Source organism: Theropithecus gelada, unplaced genomic scaffold (genome assembly GCF_003255815.1).
Source record: "Theropithecus gelada isolate Dixy unplaced genomic scaffold, Tgel_1.0 HiC_scaffold_2397, whole genome shotgun sequence".
Taxonomy (NCBI): Eukaryota; Metazoa; Chordata; class Mammalia; order Primates; family Cercopithecidae; genus Theropithecus; species Theropithecus gelada.
Genome location: NW_020258859.1, coordinates 1 through 5,723, shown reverse-complemented (window position 1 = coordinate 5,723; position 5,723 = coordinate 1). Strand labels below are relative to the sequence as shown.

General features: G+C 54.7%; 1 pseudogene; it reads left to right on the top strand.

Moving 5' to 3' along the window:
* The first annotated feature begins 1,643 nt into the window (after window positions 1-1,643).
* On the top strand, window positions 1,644-2,584 carry LOC112617547 (annotated as a pseudogene).
* The last annotated feature ends 3,139 nt before the right edge of the window (window positions 2,585-5,723 follow it).

Below are 5,723 nucleotides of genomic sequence, written 5' to 3'. Positions count from 1 at the left end.
GGGGTGGCCCGGGAGCAGCGGGCCCTTCCTCTTCCAGGCTCCCTGGGCCCGGTCTTTGATGACTCAGAGCTCCTGCGGTCACCCAGCCGCTCTGGAGACTCATTGGAGCAGCTCCCCGATCCCATCAGCTCTTTTCTGCAGTTACATCCTCAGTTAATTTCCAAAGTCCCCCCTTATCAAAACACGATCTTACGGCGGGACGATATGTACACATCTTCCTGTGGCCAGCAGCAGTGATGGCAACGCTGTAGGCACCTCCTTCCCTTAGGAAAAAGCCAAACATTTCACGAAGTTCTTCTGTGCTTTTAGATGAAACTGGAAAATGACCTTCATTGGAAAAGTCCCAGTCCTCGGGGAGCAGATCCCCCATCTCTGGCAGTGCAGTGCGCCTGGGCGCTGTCTGGAACATTCCGCAAGTGAGTACTTTTCCTTTTCTTTGGGGACAATTTTATGCGTTGAATGGAATTTGCCAAGATTTCGTTTCCCACCGTGCTCAACGCTTGTATAGCTCTCAGAGTGTTGCAGTTGCAGGATCTGATGATGACTTGATTTAAAATGTGGATATTTTGTTCACAATGGACTATTTAGCATGAATTTTGATTTTTAAAATGTTGCATTAAGGCCGGGTGGGGTGCCTCATGCCTGTAATCCAGCACTTTTGGAGGCCAAAGTGGGCAGATCACCTGAGGTCAGGGGTTCAAGACCAACCTGGCCAACATGGTGAAACCCCGTCTCTACTAAAACCACAGAAATTAGCCAGGTATGGTGGTGGATGCCTGTAATCCCAGCTACTGGGGAGGCTGCGGCAGGAGCATTCTTTGAACCTGGGAGGCAGAGGTTGCCGGGAGCCGAGATCTTGCCACTGCAATCCAGCCTGAGCGACAGAGAGACTCCATCTTAAAAAATAATAATAAAATAAAATGTTGCATTACTATGTAACTTTCTCATGGGTATAGAAATTAATGAAGATAGCAGGCGTGATGAAATCCCAGCACTGCAGCAATCCGTCCATGAAGACGAGCCGCGCTGCCCGAAATTTCCCTCCCCACTGGGTATCTAGCGGCCCTCAGTGGCTCTGGTGGTTTCTTCCTAGACTTACGTCTTGGGGACTTCCAGGGGAGCCCGACTTCAGGTAGGTGACTGCACTTCATCTGGGCTCTTCTTTTCCAGCAGTCACTCCTCTGCCCTGCATTGGCCTTGACCACATGACCCAGAGGCACAGGGAGAAGCCTCCCCTGGATGCTTGGTGAGTTGACTTCAGCGGCTGAGAGTGTCTAAGGAGAGCCGGGAGCACCACACGCTTCCTGCAGATGGTGGGGCAGATCTGTGTGCAGGAGTGCCTGAAGGGGATCTCTTGTGGCGCTGCCTGGTCCAGGGAGGTCACAGAGTGCTCCTCCACCCTGAGCACAAGGGGTCCCACCAAGGACAAGGACGAGATTCAGCACCGTCGCACGCAGAACAGCTACGGGGAGCCACAGGTCACTTTCCCAAAAGGGAGTCTCCAAGCCAGAAGCCATCCCTGCAGCATTGTCTTCGTGCTGCAAGAGAAGCCCTGGCACACACTTCTGCTCAGATGGAACCACTGTACCCTCAGCATCCTTGTCAGTACCAGCCGGTGACTTTCCTACCCAAACCCTTCCCTCACTCCCTGCCTCATTTTCTCAAGGTGCCGTGTTTGCCTGAAAGGACATTTGCGGCCAGCAGGGGTGGTGGCTGGTCCTCTAGCTGGGCACGAATGCCACTGGCAGGCAACCTGGCAGACTCCATGGAAAGGTGCTTCCCTTCCTCAAGGTATGCACTCAGCGGGGAGACCTCATTGTCAAGTTCAGAGTTACGCTGCAGACTGCACAGCACCTCGCCTGCTTCTAGGACCTGCTCTGGTCAGCCCCGGACCCACCACAGCAGGACCCCGAATCCTGTGCTCACCCAGGGCTTGTCCATGGCACTGGAAACTCCTTCCTGTTCCTGATCCCTTCTGGGCGAGGGGTGGGCAGGGACATGTGGCTCGTGCCGAGGTCTAATACTGTGTTCCCAGCATGGAAGTAGGTGCTCTGAAGAGGAGTGGGGACACTTCTTGTGGCATGCAGGATTCCGTGTAGAAAGCTGTGACTGTCACCCCTCCTTCCCACTCGGTTTTGTGAGTGGACCTTTCCCTGGCCTTTCTCTCCTTGGCCCACTCTTGGCAGGAGAGAGGTGGAGAGGATCTCACTTTCCCCTGCACCAGCCACAGCCTCGGTCTGCGGGATTCCCAGCAGCTGGCCAGGGCCGCTCCACACCTGGTGGTCAAGTAACCATCCCCTCACTGTGGACATCTGCACCCTCTCTGGAGTTGGAACAGGAAAGAAAGCCAAGACCTTTAAGTGGACCTTGAGTTGAGACTCATTTCTGTGGAGTCAGGGGTGAGGAGGAGCCAGGCCTCCTGTGTGCTCTCCATACCCCAGAGCCGGGTGCCCAGTTCCATGGGTCCTGATGGACAGAAGGGAAGAGCAGGGAGACTGCTGCTCGTGGGTGGCAATGCAGGAGCTGCCATCTCCAGCTGAGTGCCCAGGGACTCCTGGGGGCCGCTGGCCCTGGGTCCCAGCAGTGGGTCCTGTTTCTTCTTTCCCGTCTGAATGCAGGGCCCGCCACCCCCAAACGTCCCCTCCACATTTGGTGAAATAGGAAGCTCCATGGCTCTTAGCCATCTTTCAGGGTGACTGAGAGATTGGTTTCCACAGAAGCCTCAGTGGCCTGGTCCGTGTCCCCCTCTGCACGCGGCTGCAGAAAGTGAAGGATTGTCAGGGAGCGGGGCAGACATTTGGTTTATCTATGTCGTTGGTCAAAGTTTTGTTTTTCCTCCAGAAGAAAAAGGCTTCTGGACATGCCACCGTGTTCTTCACTCCTTCTTTTGGAAATATATGAAGAACGGGTGGTATGTTGAGTGATTGGTCCGTGAACAGTTGGCCCAGAGGAAGAGGTAGATGTGGATGGGTGTGGCCGCCTCTGCCCCTCCCCAGTGCAGGTGGGTGTGGGCAGCCCAGGCAGGCGCTCAGGAAGGGTGAGGTGGAGCCTTGCACACTCTGAGCACAAAGTCCTGGGATCCCTTAAACCCAGGCACTGCCTCGACGGCAGCCAGCATGGCTGATAGAAGAGACACAGAAGTCCAGCTGAGGCCAGACAGAGGGCGCCACTAGAGAGCCGCGCTACGTGGGGGTCATTCAAGTTGTCTCGGTGTATGCAGACGTTGCTTCTAGAGAGTCAGAAGCTCTATATGCCTACTGTTGGAGCAGAATTTCGGGATAGTGATGGAAAGCCTCCTCCCAAGCCAGCTGGGGAGTATGGGGAGGTGGTGGCTGGAGGAACCTGGCATCCCCGGGTTACGGCCACGGAGGTGGCTGTGCCTGCAGCTCGGCCTCTGCGTCATCCTCGCCCTGCTTTGGCCATGGCTCTTCTTGTCCTTCCCTCTTCTCAGTGCAGGAGGACCCTGAATCAAATGCCTCACCCTGGTTTGCATTTTACCCTTGGATGAAGCTTGTGGTGAACCCCAGGGCTCTGTGTCTCCTGAGTCTCTGCAGACCTCGGGTCCTGGGCCCAGAGACTCTTCTCCCTGGGGCAGGAGGCACTGGGATGTGTGGACGGGGGTGTCCTGGGGCACAGTAGCTGATGGAGGGACTTCCTAGCTTTCTGGGCCTTTCTGACCCTGAGTGTGACCTTCCTATTCTTGATCACAGCCCCAACCTGGGAGCCTGCTGGAACCTGCAGAATGCGGCTTCAGCCTGTTCCTCTGTGAGAAAAGGTGGGCCTGGCAGTCCCACAAATCTTGTGTGTTCACCTCGGTGGTGAATACATTCTTGGGTGGTGAATACGTTCTCTCCTTGCCTTCACTCTGGAAAAGGCCCCTGTTTTGTGATGCAGGATGTGGTCAATGAGTGACTCGTTCTTCAGAGTGTCAATATCTCTCTGGAGCATATACACAGCTCTGATTTCTGGTGTTCCTGGGCTCTGCACACAGCAAGAGCCACTCTGGGCCTGTGAGATGCATCTTCTGGCTCACTTTCTTCTTGTTGGCTCTTTTCCCTGCCTCCTCTGCCACTGCTCTGTTCTGGGCAGGAGGCTCTCACCCTCTCCTGCCTCCCCTCTTTGATCCTTTTCTGTGAGGGTCTGCTGGAGTCCTGTGTGTCGTGCATCATTGATAGATTCTGGTCGTGCTTGCTGTCCTCCCCATTCTGAGGGACCTCTGATTGCCTGTGAGCAGTTTACAGGGGCTTCTCCTGGCCCCTTCACCCACAGCATTCCTTCAATGGGTGAATATTTGTGAGGAGCGGATCCTGGAAGTGACGTCAGGTGAGAAGGGAAAGTACATTAACAAAGTACATTAGCCCGGGGAGTTACTAACGCCCGAAATGTATTGTCAAAGTTCTGAAGGCTGAGAAATCCAAGATCAAGATGCCTGAAGATTCAGTGCCTGGTGAGGACCCATTCCTTAGGGCAGTGCCTCCAGCTGTGTCCTCATGTGGCCGAAGGGGACAAGGGAGGTTGCTGGAGCCTGTTTGATGAGAGCACTAACCTCCTTCAGGAGGGGATTATTGAGAATGTCCGTCTGGTTTCAGGACATTCCCAAAGGCCCCACCTGTTCTTTCTACCCCATTGGGAATTAGGCTTCAACATATAAATCTGGGGGACACTGACATTTAGGCCATAGCACGTCAAAGACAAAGTGAGGTTGAGTGTGGAAAACATCCCAGAATCTGGATGTGGCCCAGACAGAAGGAAACGCAAAGTGATGGGGTGACCGATGGTCCCTGGTGTGTGTAGGACTCAGCGGTGAGGATGGCCCTGGGCACGGTGGCAGTGGCTATTGGAGGATGATAGGGAACATGTTGTTGGGGGGAGGGTGGAGCCCACTATGAGTGGCAACTCCCTGGGGGCGCAGGAAGCAAAGCTAGAGGCGACTCCCCTCTCCCCTCCCTGCACACAGTGTCACCTCTGTGGTGGCCCTGTCGTCTGCCTCAGTGCACAGGTGTTGCTGTAACAACTCCTGAAATTACCTTCAAAAGGAGGGTTGTGCAGGTGCCTGCAGGAGACAGGAGACTGAAGTGCATCCTGAGTGTCCCGGGGACAGGCGAGCCTGGCAGGGGTCCACAGCCCCACAGTCCCAACGACTGCCTCAGAAACGGGCAGAGAGCATGCTTGGTTCCAGCTTGCAGGGCCCACACCTCAGAGCTCTGGACAGTCATCAAGAGTCCATGAGCATGAAGAGGGGACAAAAATGACCCAGGAACCTCAGGCCTCTGTGCTGCCATCCAGCCACGTGCAGCAGCAGCCCTTCGGGCCTGAAGATCCTTCTGCCCTTCTCTGGGCCTTGCTGATTTCCTCCTCCAGCCCCTCAGTGTGTGTGCTCACACACACACACACACGCACACACAGTGCAATTTCCCTCTGCTCCCCTGTGCTCCTCAAAATTCACTGGGTTCCTCTTTCCTCCTCAGAGACATAGTCCTGGGCCCCATCTCAGCCTACAGAGGCCTGAACCTTTCCCAGGATCGTTTTCTAATTCTCATGTCTTGTGCTAAAACTAAAACTAAAACTAAAACGCTTTCTGAAAGGAATAATGCACCAGCATCTAGTCCGAGTATCTAAGCATGTGGTGTGTATGTTGTCTCAAAGTGAATACCTGTGAAACCACCACCTGTGCCGAAACCCAGTGTTTCCCAAGACCTAGAGGCTCTCTCCAGTCGCTAATT